The sequence below is a fragment of the Trichechus manatus genome, unplaced genomic scaffold, assembly GCF_000243295.1.
Source record: "Trichechus manatus latirostris isolate Lorelei unplaced genomic scaffold, TriManLat1.0 scaffold00209, whole genome shotgun sequence".
Taxonomy (NCBI): domain Eukaryota; kingdom Metazoa; phylum Chordata; class Mammalia; order Sirenia; family Trichechidae; genus Trichechus; species Trichechus manatus.
Window position 1 is genome coordinate 247,708 of NW_004444145.1, and position 19,040 is coordinate 266,747.

At 40.4% G+C, this 19,040-nt stretch overlaps 2 pseudogenes; both read left to right on the forward strand.

Moving 5' to 3' along the window:
* Positions 1–6,997: 6,997 nt before the first annotated feature.
* Positions 6,998–7,899, forward strand: LOC111822769 (olfactory receptor 11A1-like; annotated as a pseudogene).
* A 1,324-nt stretch (positions 7,900–9,223) lies between these two features.
* On the forward strand, positions 9,224–14,488 carry LOC101354630 (leucine-rich repeat-containing protein 66 pseudogene; annotated as a pseudogene).
* Positions 14,489–19,040: the final 4,552 nt, after the last annotated feature.

Genomic DNA, 19,040 nt, shown 5'->3' on the forward strand with positions numbered 1-19,040 from the left:
TACCATGTTAAGCTTCCTTCAGGTTGGTTCATACTCTGTGGAATTATTGCTTATTCTTATATCCCTGCTAATGCTACAAATGGGCCCTGTTCAGTGAGATCTTTGACTATGAACTTGCCTTAAAGAGATTCCTCCAAAATAGGTTAACTAGAGAACTTGTCCTAGATGCAACCTGTAATGGTGATCTAAGCTTGTTAACTGAAGCTGAATAAATTTCCCTTGCTACAATATTGATTGGTGTCCCAGGTTTAGTGGTTGGGGCTTATTGAGAAATAGAACACCTAGTTTGCCTCACTACAAAATTGCTGAATGCCACATCACAGGCCATAGCTGCTGTTAGCCAAGAACTAGGACAGGTCAGGGAAGCTGTTTTAGAAAATAGGACCACTATAGACTATTTACTTCTATGACACAACCACAAGTGTCAAGAGTTCAAAGGAATGTGTTGTTTTAACCTTACTGAGAACTCTGAATTCATTGAAAAGAAAGTGAAATATGTAAAAGATGAGCTACAAAAAGTAAAGATTCACGAAGGATTTGATTTTTCTTGGCTGACCTCCAGGCCGCCACATTTTACCTGGCTAAAAATCTTACTCATTAATGGAATTGAATTGGTTGTTATAGGTATGTTAATCTGTTGCTGTCTCTAGTTTATGCCTATATGTGGGATGGTACTTTCTGTCCTGAGTTAGACTGTCCAACGGATGGCTGAAACCCGTCGCAGGCAGAAGGCCCAATCCTTTCACATGAAACTCTCTGATCTAAAAGAATAGGTTGAAACTTGGGATAGGTGTATACGGTCACCCAAGCTTCAGAAGAGAGGAATATGTGACCCTAATACTCCCCAGCACATTTTCTCCTTTTCAAAATGGGTGACTGAGAGCTTGACATAACTAACACCATGATAAACCTATAAGTTCTTTTTTTCTTTTTTGCCTACCTTCTCCTTTCCTCATACCTTTGTTAATGACTTTGTTTTGCTCTGTCTGGCCACCTCTGACTTATGACCCTCTACAGAAAGATTAGAGCCCAGATGTCTGACATGTATATCTTTAGCCCAATAAGGAGATGTCCAGCATGTATCTCTTTAGTCTGATAAAGAGCCTCTTGTAATTACCTTGTAATGAATAACTCATCCAGCCATACCATCTGCAGGCTATAAAGACATTCCTAACCTTTGTAAAAATCATATATAAGCTGTAATGGAAAAATGCCTTTTGGAACTCCATAGAGACAGACTCTTTGCTGTCGTACTTCCCATTGAAGGACATCTCCTAAATAAACTTTCTCACTCTTTCTGAATTGGAGTACGTTTCATTGGCTCAACTGCTCCAGGGCATGGACCCTAATTGGGCAACAGTACCAAGCACATAGGAACTACTCAATTAATTGTCTCTTTTAGTATTATTCTTGCTATCTGTTTCTTCCTCATTCTCCTCCATTCTTTCCTGATGCTTCCATCAGTGAATTAGGATGAGGGATACAAGAGGCTAGTCCTTTGAAGGTGAATTACTTCCCCAGGCAGGATGCCTGCATTCAGGAAAGCTGCTTCTGGATGAAGGGGTATCTGATTAAGGTAATATGGACCCATCAGCAAGGCATGGGTAGCTGAGAGTAGTAAGTATATAACCTTATTATCCAACTTTGTTTTGTTCATTGCTGTATACCTAGAGGATTCCCTCGGTGGTGCAAATTATTAATGCACTTGGTTGCTAACCAAAAAGTTAGAGGTTCAACACTCAGAGAGGCACCTCAGAAGAAAGACCTGGTGATCTAGTTCTGAAAAATCACCCATTGAAAACCCTATGGAGCACAGTTCTACTCTGACACATATGGAGTCACCATGAGTCAGAATCAACTTGATGGCAACTAGTGGTGGTGGTGGATATACCTAGGGTCTAGAACAGTGCTTAACAGGTCACAAGCATTCGATAAATACTTATTGGATTAATAAATGAATCATGATATATTTTATATAAAAACATAATTTAATACATATGAAAGAGTATACATATATATTTCTCCTCAGTTTCTACTGTAAACTCACCTGTAACACCTCAGAAGAAGAGCTAAAATTAAAATAAACATCTAAAAACAAGTTGAGCATTTGTAATACTATTATTCATAAATTCTAGGTCAGTAAACATTGGCTTTCCTTTCAACCTAGAAAAAGCTCTTATTCTTCTCTCTCTCACCCGGCGTCTCCCTCAGGCTCTTTTCACAGTCCAAGAGTCCAAGACTTAGCCCTCAGTATTTTATTCTCAACCACTCCTGAAATAAAATATGCTAATTATTTCCTCATAGGTGATATTTTTTCCTCATCCAACTCTTGTCACTCTGCCTCTCTTATGCCAAGGAGAGACACTTGTTCAATTTCTTCTGGGAAAGGCCATCTTCATCTGTTACTAGGAAAACTCAGCCCCTGCCTTGAACCTGTGCTGCCCTCGTCCTGGCCTAGATCTGCTCTCTGCTTTAGGATGGAAGGAACTCAGTGCTGTTTCTGCGGCAGAACTCCTCTTCACATTTGTCATCCAGCCATATTCTCCTTTCTGCCCCTGTTATCTTAAAAGGGCCTGGCCTGGCTTTATTTTAATATGTGATGTTAAAACTACCAAACCAAACAGAACAAGTTATCTGCAGAATTATATAGCAGTTTCCTCTTGCCTTCTCCCTCCTAAGAACTCAAAGCAGGGCCCAAGTTTCTAACCCATGCCAGAGCAGAAAGACTGATAATCCATCCCAATGACATGGGAACAAACCACAGCAGGCTCACATTTCACCTTGGGGTTCATTCTGAACATCAGATATTTATTTAAAAAGATAGTATTTGCTTCATGAATTATAAGTATTAGGTAAGTGTTGTAGTTAATTATGGTTATTTATCAGCTGTTCTTATGTCTTAACACCCTTTCCCTGTCTCATGAGAAGTTGGTCATTATATTTTAGTGAAATACCTGGATGTAGTCTCTGGTGGACCAGAACATTCCCCTAAAACCAAAACATAGACACAGCTTCTCCAGAAGTTACATATCTTCCCCCAAGGAACCTCTTATCCAACTCCCACAAGGTAGGGAAGCTGCCCTGCTCTAGAAAAGGTAGTAGCACCCATAGCAGCACTTATAGGGCAAGCAGCCTCCTGCGAGTACCCTGAGGAGGAGGGAGCCAATAGTATGAAGATTCTACAGGAGAGAAGCAGAAAGCCCACAGAGCTATCAACTGGCAGAAGAATTTAGTCTAGAGGTAAAAACATCCAGAAGAGAAGAGGTTGAGTCAAGCCTAAAGCAGGTCTGTCCCTCTCTCCACTGAGTTGGAGTATCTTAGAGTTCATCTGGGCCAACACTGCTCTTTGCCTACAGAAAGGACCGTCTCTGACTCAACCTAAACAGATGCAGAAGAGATCTTACCATATTTTTTAAAGGCCTTATGTTTGTTCCAGGAGGTTCCAATGGATAAGGCCCATATTTGCCAACAAAACTTTTGAAGGTTCAAGGAAGAAACTTCATCTCTTCCACTCTGACCATGTCCAGGAGCCTCTCCTTACTTTCATATTCAAAAGCCATGCTGTAAAATAGTTAGGCCCAAAAGAATCACCTCTAGGAAACCAGCACAGGTAGGTATCATGAGTTTTTCATAACCACCATCCCCTTGGATCTTGTTCTGCTCTGTCAGCTTCTATATCCATTGTCATCGAGTCGATTTCAACTCATAGCAACCCTATAGGACAGAGTAGAACTTCCCCATAGGGTTTCCAAGGCTGTACATCTTTACAAAAGTAGACTACCACATCTTTCTAACACAGGGAAGCTGATGAGTTCGAACTGCCTGCCAACTTTTCATTTAGCAGCCACTTTAACCCCTCTGCAACCAGGGCTAGTTCTGAGCTTCTATAGACCATGTCTAATCCCTCTTCTTCATGACAGTCCCCCCAATAGTTGAAAATAGCTTTCATATTCTTTCACTAGCTTTTTCCCCCCAGATTAAACATCCTCACATTCTTCATATGTTGTTCGTATTTTACAGTTCCCAAGACCTAGTTCATGGTAGTCAATAAAATTCCCAAATCATTTTGCATAAATGGCTTCTAGGTCAGATTTTTTTCCTTCCTGTACTTATTCAACTGATTGTTAAAGTCTACTTGCACACTTTGTATGTACCTCTGTTAAATTTCATCTTGTTTTTAGTCTAGCGTTCCAAAAGGTAAGATTATTTTGAATTATAATTCTGTCATCTATAATATTGGTTTCTCTTCCTTGTTTCATATCATCTGAAGTTTGATAAGCCAGGCTTGTTTGCTATGTCTGCCGAGTCACTGCTAAAACAGGTGAAGACAAGACCTACAAAATCGTCTCTTTTCTACTAGACATCTTCCCCAATATTTTCAGAGAGTCATTAATGAATAATTTTGGTATATGGTAGCCAAGCTGAGAGTGTTACTTTCAAGCACACAGTCATCATCTTGTCTATGAAGTTTTACTAAAATTATTATGTCCTTTTTCTACTCTTTTCTCCTGATCTACTAAATTACTGATGATATTAGTAAACATCACTATGTGAGTTTTCACGTTAGAATTAGTATAACATAGCTTCTGGTGATCCCTTATGAGACTTCCAATTGTACTACAAAACATCTATTTAAGAATTTTACCAGGGACCAAGGTCATATTCACTAGTTAGCAGGAGCAATAGTAACTTTTTATTATAAGCATTGATTCAGAGTCCCGACTTGAGAAGTTTTGGGTCAATTGATTGGTTTGGTTAGCCTTACTAGTTTCTTCCCTTGCTTCATCTCTGTGCTAAACCCAGGAGTCCTATTTCACTCTCAATTCCCTGGCTCTTTCAGAAGTCACCAATATATATATATAAGACAAAATATGTTCAGAAACATATGAAGTATTCAATTGCTCTGTATCTCTACCCCCATGTGACTGAATCTGTCTACATTACAAAGCCCAAAGGCAGTGGGAAAGATAGGACTAGGTCTGGAAGACTCTGTGTTTTTGCTGCCATCTGCTAACACAGAAAGTCATCTTTATCAACTTCAAAAATGAGAAAATCATGTTGGGTTTTCTGGCTTCTTCCTCCCCACCGCCATAAACACACACATATATACACACACACACTCTTTCTCTCTCTCTCTCCGCTTTAACTTCTACCTCCAATATTAATCATGGTTCCATCTCAAGCTCTGAATGGCAATATTCTAATATTCCTTCAATAAGGAAGAATACAGAGAGTCCTTCTCTCTTTTCATAATTCTTAAAATGCCTTTCTCTGGCCTAAGCATTAGTTATCAGATGCTGCCATTTTCCCGTGGCAGTTTGCTATTGGCAAATAGTTGAAACTAATTCATTTATTTATTCATTCTACAAGTACTTATGGAGGTCCTCCTGGGTGTTTAGTACTACGGTATATCTGCAGTAACTAAGAGAAGGAATCCTGAATTAGGGTAGGAATTTTTAAAGAACCCACAGGTAGATGAGGAAAATAGAGCATTTGACCTGGATGGAGAGTGTCTTAGGCTGGGTTCTTTAGAGAAGCAAAACCAGTAACACGTATAAATATATATAGAGAGAGAGATTTATATCAAGGAAACAGCTCACACAATTGTAGAGGCTAGAATGTCCCAAGTCTGTGGATCAGGGTAGAGGCCTCTCCCAAGTCACACAGCTGCAGATGCTGGCAAGCCCAAAATCGGCAGGTAGGAGAGCAGGGCTCCCCCTCACAGGCTGTGAAGGTTGATGAATTCTGAGATCGGTAGGCAAGACCACAAGGCTTCTCCTGATTCACACAGCTGCAGGGGCTAGCAAACCCAAGATCAGCAGGTCAGAGAGCAAGGCTCTGCTCACAGGCTGTGAAGATCGACAAATCCCAAATTTGGCAGATAAGCTGACAGTTTAAGTCCCAAGAACCAGAGATGAGATGACAGGAAGCAGCCGCAGGATCCAGAGAGAGCAAAACGCCAGAACATCTGCTTATATTCAGATGTGGGCCACACCCCCAAGGAGACTTCCTTTCATCTGACTGGTTACTCACAGTATATTCAATCATAGGAGTGATTACATTAAAACGCGGAGAATCATGGCCCAGCCAAGTTGACACACAATCTTAACCATCACAGAGAGTAAAGGGCAGGAAACCCAAGAAAAAGAAAGTAGCCCCAGCTTACAATAACCTGACTAAACCAAAACCAAATCTGTTGCTGTTGAGTCGATTCCAACTCATAGCGACCCTACAAGACAGAGTAGAACTGCCCCATAGGGTTTCCAAGGAGCACCTGCTGGATTCGAACTTCCGACTTTTTGGCTAGCAGCCTTCGCTCTTAACCACTATGCCACCAGGGAAAAGACTTAGGTTGAAAATGGCTTTACCAAGAGTCACCAGGCCACCTTCCAATGGTAAAGAATGGCTTCCCATGCGAGTTGGGCCTGAGTTAATTCATACCTTTCTATATTGCGTCTCTCACAGAGTAGATGATATAGATTGCTAATCTGGATTTCTAAGTCTCGCTTTCTTGGAAAGGGGAAGTAGTCTGAGATGAGTTGTTGCCTCAGAGACATGCATAACCTCAGAGTAGGACCACCTCCCCAGAGATCATGGGCACCCTTCCCACTCCCTGGGAAAACTTCACCAAGTGCAGTCCTCGCTTTGGTGATCAACCAGGATTACCTTATTGCTAACTGAAAGAGCCCTATGCTGCTCTCTGACATTCCTATCACTCAAAGAGTGTTTAGGAAAACACTGTGAAATAGTAGAAGACTACGCAGGAGCTTTGGAGTCAGGTAAACCTGGGTTCAAATCCTGAGTCCACCATAGTGAACTTGGACAATTGACTTAAACTCACAGTCTCAGTTTCTTTTCTATAAACAGGAAACAGTAAGGTCTGTCTCCAATGCTTGCTGTGATGAATTAATGAATAAGCCAAGCATAGCGTGTGGCCATAATAGGAGCTTGCTTAATGTTAGTTACCTTCCTCTCTTCCCTTGGGCCCCAGATGTAGATGAGGGAGCAGTCCAGTGGTGATGGTGAGAACCAGACAACCTGGCTGATCCTAGTGGGCTTCGGGGAACTGGAACACCTGGGCTTCCTCCCCTTCATTTTCTTCCTGGCCATCTATATGGTACACCCTTGTACCTCTTCCTCTGTCACTTCTCCCTGCTGGAAATTGGCTACACCTCCAACATTGTGCCTCGGCTACTGCACAGCTTCCTGGAAGGCAAGGAAGCCATCTTGCTGGTCAGCTGTCTGGTCCAGTTCTGCATGTTTGCCTCACTGGCTGCAGCTGAGTGCTTCCTGCTCTCTGCCATGTCCTATGACCGTTACTTGGCCATCTGCCACCCCCTTCACTACCCTGTCCTGATGAGCACCTAGATGTGTAGCTGCCTGGCCACTGGTGCCTGGCTCAGTGGCTTCTCCTTCTCCGCCTTCACTCTGGCCCTAGTAGCCTCTCTGCTCCTCTGCACTGGCATCAGGGAGACTGACCACTACTTCTGTGACTTTGCTCCTGTTGTAGAGCTGTTCTGTGGGGACGTATGTGTCATGTGGGGAGCTGGGGTCAGCATCTCAGGCTTCCTGACACTGGCTCCTTTCTTGTTGATTGTGGCATCCTATGCCCCATCCTGAGGGCTATGCTGCGAATTCCCTCAGGCCATGGGAGGCAGAAAGCCTTCTCCACCTGTTCCTCCCACCTCAATGCGGTCGGAGTGTTTTACGGCACGCTCATTGTGGTCTATATGGCCCCACAGATTACATGGCCCCCTTGATCCAAAAGGCCTTCTCTGTCCTCTATACTGTGCTCACCCCTATGGTCAACCTCATCATCTACATGCCAGGCTACACCCCACTGAGGGGGACAGGACATCTATTGACTTCTTCCTGGATTCATTCTTAGCCCTTTCCTCAAAATCTAATGGACTAGAAGATGGAGACTGTGGGATTGAAGGCGGATGTCTAATGAGCTGAGGTAACTTCATTTTTCCAGTTGGAATAGCATAAAGATCAAAAACATCATGCCTGGTATAGGGCCTAAATACTACATACACTCCATAAATATGAAGTGAAAAAATATGTCAGTTAATTAATATTGAAAAAACTATAAGAGGGGAGCAGGGCAATAACAGTAGGTGGGGGAACATCTGTTGATTATTAATCTACAGTGGCAAGGAGTGAGAGCTGGGAGACAGGGAAAGGGGGTTTAGGGAGATGGTAATGAAAGCCAGAATTAAGTTATGATCATATGACATGGAGAGACATACTTCAAATCAAATCTCAGAAATGAAAAAACAAAACTCTTGGGCCTAAAGAGTAAAGTAGATAGTGACGGAATGAGAGCCACTTCCACTGCAAACAGACAGAGCTCTGGGAGAGGAAGCGTCAGTTAAAACAGACCCAAAAAAACCAAACCCACTGCCATTGAGTTGATTGTAACTCACAGCGACCCTATATGAGTTAAAGGAGAGGAAGGAGCTTTATCCACTCCTGCCTGGAGCCCAAGACGCCAATTAGGCCATTGTTATGGGAGTCCCAATAGTCCTCTTGTCTTTGATGTTGGACCAATAGTAGTAGGGAAATAAAGGAAGCAATTAGAAAAGAAGATAAACCCAGTGTGGGAATTCAGGGATTTTACCTCTACCAGATAATTTTTGAAAGCTTTTTAAAATGACAGAAAAAATTTCTTTTTTCATTTGAAACATATCAGCTTGTTTTTCAAGGTATAATATATGGGCCACCTATATCAGAATGATCTAGAGTAATTGTTTACAAATGCATATTTCTGGGTTCCTCACCAGACCTACAGAATCAGAATCTCTAGACGCGGTGCCTAAGGATCTGCATTTAGCAAGCGCCATGATTGATTGTCAATGCAGGGAGAGGGCATAGTTTCAAGGGGTGGGAAGTTGACAGTAGGAAGACAGAGCAAGAAAAAAGGAAATATAGATACTTCTATTAATACAGATACTGCTTTACATCTCATGGATATAGAGAGATGTATGCCTGAGCAGTGGGAAAAACAGTCAGGTAGGTGTACTAGAAAGGGCCAGTGAGAGGATCTGGAAGAGACAGCTGCCCTGGTCTGGATATAAGGGGAATACAGAGAAAGAAAAAAAAACAGAAAGTCACTCTGTCTGGAATGTTGTTTGGGAACTGTTAGGACCTAGACTATGTCTGAGTATTAAAAATGTCTGTGATGTTTGTTCTTTTGCATTAAAGTCAACAGTGAAATGCCATGTTGTATGTGACGGTGTCCTGGGGGGAGGGCCAGGATGGAGAGAGCAAGGAGTACAGCAGGTTTTCCAAACAAAAAGCCCAGTGCCCTCCTCAGGATACACCACTCACAACACGCCCAGACACAGTCTGTCTACTGTCTGTGTGGGGCACGTTGAGGACAGTCTGGAGATAGGTAGAGAGCTGTCTGGGAGGTACAGACTCAAAAGGGCCCAATGTCGAGTCCCAAAGACTGCACAAAGCACGTGGCTACCTTTATGGCATTATTTCAAAGGTTTTGAGATAGCTCCAAGTCCTCCCACCCAGTCTCCATACAGTCTGCCTACTTCTAAAGCCAGAAATTCTCATTTAAAATTTCTTTTTTTTTTTTTCTGTTTTTTGATGTCTCCAGAATTCTTTCTTTTATATTTTCTTGAAAGATGATGCAGTACTTTGGGCAATGCAATAAGAAACCTGAAGGATGATGCAATAGTATTATTTTATTTTTACTATTGTATCATCTTCCTAGGCAATTTCTTCATTCTTCTGTATTCTTATTATCTTCATCTTTTTTTTTTAATATTTTATTGTGTTTTCAGTGAAAGTTTGCACAGCAAATTAGGTTCCCATTTAACAGTTACTATACAAATTGTTCAGTGACATTGGTTACATTTTTCACAATGTGTCAATATTCTCATTAATTCCATTCTGAATGTTTTGTTTCCAGTGATCTGGTTTCCCTATTCCCTTACCCTTTCATCTTTGCTTTAGAGTAACTGTTGACCATATGGTCTCATATAGATGGTTTTTTAAAAGTGTGCAGTACTGACTGGTAATATTCTTTATTTTATGAGTCCATTTGTTATTTAGCTAAAAGGTGACCTCAGTGGGTAGTTTCATCTCAAGGTTAATGAGTATCTCTGGGCAATAGTCTCAGGGAGTCCTCTAGTCTCAACCAGTCCGGTAAGTCTAGACTTCTTAAGAATTTGACTTCGTTCCACATAAAATTGCATCTTTTTAATCATTAGTACTGTGGTGTAGAAGGAAGAGGCAAAACTATTTTTCTATCCCAGTTCCACCACATACCAGCTTGGGAAAACTCTTTGAGCCTCAAATTCCTCCTCTGTAAAAGGAAAGGAATAATAATAATACATATATACTTCACAGGATTGTTGTGAAAATTAAATGAGAAGACATATCATTATTTTCTTTATCTCTGTGCTTTACTTGGCTGACAGCAGATTTTAGTAAATATTAGCTTTTTCCTTCAATTTACCTCTCTTAGGGAAAAGTCTGGAGACACTCTCTCCCTCTTATCACATCACATCTTACCAACCAGCCCTTTCCTGAGTGAAATCCTGATTGCATACACACCTGAGGCACATCTGCTCCTTACTGTCACCTGGCATGAAAGGACAGAGACAACAAAGGGAGGATGACAGATCATTAGGAAACTGGACCTAAATAGAAGAGAAATCCTTGGAAAAAGAATAAAAGGAAGGGAAGTAAAAAGACATATAAACACTACAAGAATTTACCTCTTATTAAAGTTGTACTTGGACAAGATAAAAAGTAAATCCAGAGAGGCATGGCATGTAAGAAACCACAAATAACCCTGAAAATGAAGTTTTAATTTAGTAAATAAAATTGTATTAATAATTTTATGAATAGCTTTCACATATTTTCTTATATTCATTTTGAATAATTATATAAGTATATTTGTATTAATGATTATATGGCACATGCCATGTGAACATGACAAATAAACAACTAACTTTTGTGTTTAAAAAAAACAAGATGCAAACTCTCAGAAATAATAACAAGATAAGGAGTATGTGTGACCAAAATTTTTGTCTTAATTGGACTTTGTGAACCTGTTAGAAAAATGTACGGTTAAATATAGATGCTAACAGTGGAAGAATAAGTAAATCATTGAAGTTAGGTGGTGTGGAGATTCATTACAGTCATGCTGTTTTCTCCAGTTTTGTGTATGCTTGAGATTTTCATAATAGAAAGTGTTTTAAAATGTATAAAATATATTAATACAATCTATAGCATGCACGATAACAGCTAAACCATCATAAAGTATTAATCATCAAAACTTAGGAGAGGCAGTCAAAACAGTAGTACAACAAAATATTTGACATAGCTGCGTTACAAATAGGTTATCCATGCAGAAAGAAATAAGTTATATACATATCTCATGCAAAATAAATAACAAATCAATTAAAGCTCTAAATAGAAAATTCAAAGTTATAAAATTTTTAGAAGGAAATTAGGAGACTATCTTAGTGACAAGAAAATTTTTTTAGAGATCTCTTAAACAAAACACAAAAAAGAAAAACAATAAAAGTAAACACAAATTTATATTAAAATAAATAACTTCATAACATTAAAAAATTTTTAAGTGAAAAGACAAACCACAAGCTGACATATTAACAACACATAAAATTGACAAGATTAATATTCAAAACTCATGAAGAACCCACAGAATTAGTTAAGAAGAAGATAAATAGCCCAAAAGAAAAACAATGTAAATGAAAAGGCAATTTTCAGAAGAGGCTGCCCCAATAACCAATAGACAAATGAAAAGATACTGTCCTATAATTTTCAGAGAACTGAAAACATGCCATCCCACTCATCAAAGTGGCAAAACAGTTAAAATCCTGACATCCTCAAGGATGGATAATATGACTCAAACTTTGCTAGGTATGACAGGAATGTATATTCACTTTAACAAGTAATTCAGCAAGAGCTATTAATGTCAAAGATATATATACGATATGACTCAGCAATTTCACTTCTATGCACATCCCCAGAGGAACTCTAACAAATGTGCAGAAGAAGGCAGATACAATCATATTAAGTGCAGCAGTTTTTGAATAACAAATTTGGAAACAATCCAAATGTCCATCAAGAAATGAATGAATAGGGGGACCTCATACCATCAAGAAAGCAGTGCCAGGAGCATAGCGCGCGTCCTTTGGACTGGGGTCCCTGCGCAGAGAAGCTCCTAGTCCAGGGGAACGCCGTAGAGAAGAAGGTCGACAGAGAGAGAAAAAGGCTTCCCCTGGAGCTGACGCCCTGAATTTGGACTTTTAGCGGACTTTGACTGTTGTAGACCTCAGCAGCAATGCTCTGACCACCATCCAATCGATGATGGTCATTGCTCTAGAACTTCCCCATCTGGAGGTTGACTTGGCTGACAACCAATGGCAGTGTGACGATAGCATGACAGTCTTCCAAGATTTCATGTCTGAATCCTGGAGGAAAAAGTGGAATGAAATTTGCAACAAGTCTATAGGGAATGAGGAGGCATTCTGGTGGACTCCCAAAATCAGAATTTCCAGGAGGACCCACCTCCCTCACATTCATCTGAATCATATGAAAAAAATTCTACCAAGCCAAGAAGAGAGGTCCCAGGAAGCAATGTCCATGAGCCTTTCCACTTCGGGGAAGAAGGAACGTGTCAGGTCTGATATTAACAAGAAGCAGAGACGTCTGCCAAGATGGGTTAGAAATGCCCAGGACGATGAAACTCTTGGCAGAAGAGAAGACAATTACCATGACCTCACCCTGGCGGTCTGCCTGTCAGTGTTCATCACATTCTTCATTGCTTTCTGCCTGGGGGCTTCGACAAGGCCTTATATTGACAGACTGTGGCAACAAAGATGCTGGAACAAAAGCCCGGGTTCAAAAAATACATATTCAAATGAGGGCTTCCACGATGAAATTGAAGCTGCAGGGAACATACAGCCCCCAACCACATTTCCACACCAAGCTTTTCATGGTCTAAACCTCTGTGAGAACCAGGACTCTGTCCCAGTGATGCCACGGCCACACACTGCTGTCACTCACGACAGAGGTCTTAGAAGTAGCAGAAAGGGGGCTGGCAGCTGGCAGAGCACCACACAGTGTGGAAACAACACTGGGACAGGAAACAGAAATGATAGCCTGCTTCCAAATGGCAGTGCAACCCATTCCATTCTCCCCAGCCATCCAAATGCTGATAATAACAAACCAATTTCAGCAGCGCAGGACCACATCTATAGTAATGATATTCTCGGAGAGTTAAATTATGACACTGTGGCCCGGGAAGATTCTCTTGGTGAGCATTCAATAAGCTTGTCTTCAGGAGCTAGCAGATTACAAACTATCTCTGGTTCAATCCATAATGATTCTAATGAATTAAACCCATTGGTCTCAAGAGAAATGACAGCTTCTCTCTCTAAAATGAAAATGCATACCAATGCCTGGAGGACTGGAGAGAATAAAGAAAGAGGGGGCACTGAACAGTTACCTTCAGGAGGTCTAGGCTCTTAGCTGGAATTTTCTAAGGAAATGCAAATGAGCACATGTATTAATTTACTGAGCACTCAGCAGCAAATGCTCAAGGAGGCGAGTCCTGAGGAAGAGGCTTCAGCCTACTACAGCACAGTCACATACAGTGATCCAGGAGATACGGATCCATCCATCTCTCCTCCAAGATGGGACAGTGACATGGATGTCACTCCTGCCCACAAGGAACCACAGAAGAACTGTGTTCCTTCTGATACTCAGGTTGAGTTGGAGACCAACTACGATTCTGATGAAGGGTCTTTATTTACTCTAAGTTCAGTAAGTTCAGAGGGTACAAGGAATATGGACTGAAGACGAGGCATATGGTGAGGAGAGCTATAGGGCCAGGGAGCCACCGGAGAATGAGAACGTAAGGGGAAGGATGGACAACACTAGATCATTAGAGAGTCTTGAAGACAACATCACCTTCTAGAACATTCTGGAGAAATGTGAGAATCAGGAAGATCATTTTGAAAAGCCTCTCGTTTCTGGTCCAGACTCTGGTTTGTGCGAGACTTATCAGGAAAGTGCTTCTAACACCAATAAATTTGAGGATCCATTAACATTGCCCAGATCCCTGAGCACTAGTCCTTTGAGTGTGGACATTCCAGGCATGTTCATTTATGATTATGTCATAGCTCCTCAGTCAGAGGCACCAGAATGGCATTGTTCACTGAGAGACCTAGAATTTTCAAATGTAGATATTTTACCACAAACACCACCATGTTCTGCTGATGTTCCCTCACATCCTGATCAGTGTGCCTGCAATGAAAGAGACTCAGACATTTGTAATTATGAGCCATTCATTCAGGGAATAGACACAGTTCAAAAAGATAGTCCTCTAAAGATTGTAACAGGGGAAAACTTAAGACCCTCACTACAAGATTCCAAAGAGCACAACATGGAATCCAACCCAATGGACACTGAGGCAAATGAGGAGTCCACCTGAGGACAATGATTTGAGTAAGATTATAAGCCAGACACAATCATTACAATCCTATGGTGATGAACTTGTCTCTCAATGTGAAGGAGAAGGAAGTGAATATTTTGAACACTGTTCCAAGTGCCAGGGACCGTTATTCCAAGAGCTTCCAAATAAAACCAGCTCCCTAAGAACACGAGAGTACTTCATTGATAGAGATTGGGGTGACTATTCAGAGGACAATCTGTTGCAGTTAGAAAAAGATGATTCTAACTTTTATACTCAAATGCAGACCCAGAGTAATCAGATGGGAGTTGGCTCTCTCTGTGAGGAACAATTCTACTATGACAAAGACAAGGATGTTCAACTTGATGATCCAAGATAACTCAAGCAATATTTTTAGTATATAATGAAGTATTTAGATGGAAATGCTGAACAGATTGTACTGAATTCTGCAGAAAGACTAGCACAACCTTTGGAGGTCAACCATAAAACTGTAAAATTAGAAGAGTTCAGAGCAATTCTAAATATTTTTAATAAGTTTTGTTAAAAGAGGGACCCTTTTCTAGAACTAACTGTAAATTAAAAAATTAATTTTCAAAAAAAAAAAGAAATGAATGAATACAAAATTTGTGGCAATACGATGAAATAAAATGTAGAGTAGTTAACGTGAATGAAAGCAAGTGTCAACATAAATAAACCTTAAAAATTTGTTGAATGAAAACAGGTGCAAAATAATTTGCACAGTACTGTGCCATTTGTTTAAAACCACACACAGCAATACCATATATTGTTTGTGGGTACATATATGAGTGATGAAGACATGAAAACCTTCATGGAAATGTTATTGTTGTTAAGTGTCCATTGAGTTGATTCCAACTCATAGTGACCCTGTGTACAACAGAACAAAAGGCTGCCCAGTGCTGCTCTATCCTCACAACCATTGCTATGTTTGAGCCCATTGTTGCAGCCACTGTGTCAATCCATCTCATCAAGGGTCTTCCTTTTTTTCACTGACCCTCTACTTTACCAAGCATGATGTCCTTCTCTAGGGACTGGTCCCTCCTGATAACATGTCCAAAGTACTTGAGACTAAGTCTCGCCATCCTTATTTCTAAGGAGCACTCTGACTGTAATTCTTCCCAGGACAGATTTGTTCATTCTGACAGTCCATGGTAGTTAATAATACACACAAATTCAGGAACTTTTTTTACCTCTGTATTAATAGCTTCAGGTGAAGGCTGTTTATTCTCCAAAACCCCAGGTATATCCAGATGTAGAAATAATCAGTCTCCCCCCTGACACTTTGAGATCATCCTTTTCCACACCTTCTTTTAAAATCCCCTATTTCCTTGAGGTTTTCATGTGCTGGACATACTCCTGCCACCCCTTGTCTGTTATTCTCCCTCTTTCCTTGAGAATATAGTCATTTATTTCATATAATTTCTCTCCATCCCAAGGCATTCTATACTCTGAATAATTCAAACATCTACAAGGGTGTCCTATCCAACACCTAGCCTCCTCAACCCAATAAGCTACTCTACTTCAGTCACCCACTCCCACGGCCCCATCCTAGACCTTGCCATAATCCAGAACTGCTTCACCTCTGAAACCACAAACTCAGGCATCTACTTTTCTCACCAACCTCTTATTCTTTCAGGTCACTTGTTCAATTATTCCCAATACTCCTGCTTTGATTCCGTTGAGGCTTTCGGTCCATTGGTAGTCACTTCTGCTGTATCCCTATCTTACAGCCCTTCACGTCACTCCTTATCCAGATAAGATCCCATACTCCAAAATCTAAACTATTCTCTTGCCAACATCTTCAATTGTCTTGTCTTATTAATTTTTGACCACACTTACCTGGAAAAAAATCTAACTTCAAATACATGTTCTCATAGGTTCCCTTAGAGTAAAGGCCAACCTCCTTAACATAATTGGCCCAAGCACACCTCTACAGACATATGTATTGCCACTCAGAATCTCATATTCTATGCTTCAGGCATAATGATTACCTTTTATTTCCTTAAATGCACCCAACCATCAGGCTTTTTCACATGTTTTTGCTCTACCTGTAACAATTTTCAGCACTTGCTTGAAAAATGGGCAATAAAGAGTTGTTGAATTAATTAAATCTATGAATGCATGAATAGATGGATAGCTGGACCTATTAGTTACCCTGGGTAAATATTATAAATAAGATATGCCTAGCATTCAATCCTTCAAGTCTCCAAGTCAACATCATATAATCTCTTCAACATATACAGGCTTGTTAGCTACTTCAAGAAGACTTACAGGGGCTCTCTTCTGGACCACCACTATTAATTACTCCTGTACATCCTCTCTGAAAAAAATTGATCTGGTAATAATTCTTCCTTCACAGTGTCTACTCATCCAAGTGAAGCCAAGACCCCATGCTCTCTAATAATAATAATCAACTTTTGCCCTGAGATAATCTTTAAACCTTAAATCTTAAACCAAAAATATCCCCTGAAGTCTTCTTAAAACCAAATAATAGTTTAGCTTAACTAGTAAAGAATGGCTGCCTTAAGCATTGTGCTCTTTTAAAATCTATTTATATGTGATCAAATTTACAATCGCACCTCTAAAAATTAGATAAGAAACTTAGGGAGCAGTGAGTTTATTTTAATGGGGGAGGAATAACTCAGAAAAGGAGAGTGAGAATGGTTGCACAACTCAAAGAATGTAATCAATGTTACTGAATTGTACATATAGAAATTGTTGAATTGGCTTATGTCCTGCTGCGTGTATTCTCAACAACAACAAAAATAAAATAGATATTTTTTAAAAAAAGAATAAAAACTCTAGAAAAAAAAAGAAACAAAGAGAGAAACATACTTAGCTGAGGCCTGTGGATTCAGATATTTTGGATTTTCTGGGCAGTAAATTTCATATGGTTTGGTTCTTTTTAATAATGATAATGATTTGTTAAATGTACAACTAAATATAATTTCATATAAATAAATTCACAACTAAGAAAATTCATAAGTAAGCTTTGGTGGATTAATACTTTTACATGTGGTCTTTATAGCCATGGTCTTGTAACTTCCACCCATGTGATTGTGTGATAGGGTAATTGTGGCCTACAAAGGGGATTGGTCAGTTTTGCCTTAAAAGAGAGCCAATTCCAGACAAAAGAGAGAGCCCACCACCACCAAAGAAGGAGAGACCCACAGCAAAACCAGCAGCAGAGACCCACAGGACATGGCTCAATGGGCTTCCTGGCCCACAGAGCGAGAAAGCTGAGTGTCTTTGGGCAGAGACTGAGGGTCAGGGAGAAGTCTACACTTGACCCATGAATTTGGCATTTGCCAGCTTCCAAAACCTCATGAGCCATGTCCTTGATATGGTCCGTGAGTTCTGTGAAATGTTGCAAGAAATTAGGAAACCCAAAGACAGGAGGGAGAGTACTGAGGCAAGAGAGAGTACTTGATGTTAGAGATGATGGAGTGGTACAGCAGCTTGGAAAAGTTAGACATTTGGGACCTCTTTAACCTCTGCTTCATAGGAACCAGCTTTATGCTAATCCTTATAAAAGAAATTATCATTTATAAGTTTATGATCAGACCATAAGCTCTGGTCTGAGGCTTAGAAAGTACGCTTCCATACCTACAGGATACTTCAACTGGGACAATGAGGGCTCTGTCTTCCCTAAGTGTATGTTATTATCGCAAAGTTTGGCCTCAAGTTCAACTCAAACATTAGAAGAAACATCAGCCATCTCCTAGGACCCCTAATCTTGCATAAAATAGTACCTTTCATAGTTCTGTAAGCCTCTCTTTCCACAGCCAACCCCACTTCCTCATCTTCAGTCCAATTTAATACTACCAGGACATTCTTCTTAATAGCAATTATCACTTAGGATCTGTCATGGTTTGAATTATGTCCCCCAAAAAATGTGTGTATCACTTTGGCTGGGCCATGATTCCTGGTACTGTGTGATTTTCCTATATGTTGTAAATCCTGCCTCTATGATGTTAATGGGGGAGAATGGGTGGCAGTTGTGTTAGTAAGGCAGGACCCGATCTACAAGACTGGATTGTGTCCTGAGGCAATCTCTTGAGATATAAAAGACAGACATGAACAGTGAGACAGGGGGACCTCATACCATCAAGAAAGCAGTACCAGGAGCAAAGCGTGTCCTTTGGAAAGTGGTCCCTGTGCCGAGAAGCTCCTAGTCCGGGAAAACACTGATGAGAAGACCGACAGAAAAAGGCTTCCCCTGGAGCTGACACCCTGAATTTGGACTTTTAACCTACTTTGACTGTGAGGAAATAAATTTCTCTTCATTAAAACCATGCACTTGTGGTATTTCTGTTATGGCGGCACTAGATGACTAAGACAGGGTTCTAGAGTAAGGACAGAAGACAGACTGGTCTCAGAATTTTGGAATATTTTATTGATACATGATTCCTGACAGAACTATTGCACCAGGCTGGGCCCAATCCAAAGCTTGGTTCAGAGAAGGATAATCTGTAAAGATTTTATAGTGAGGTCCTGGCATATCAAAAATCCTCCACAAGTTCCCTTTGCCATAACTACTTAATTCTTAAAATTT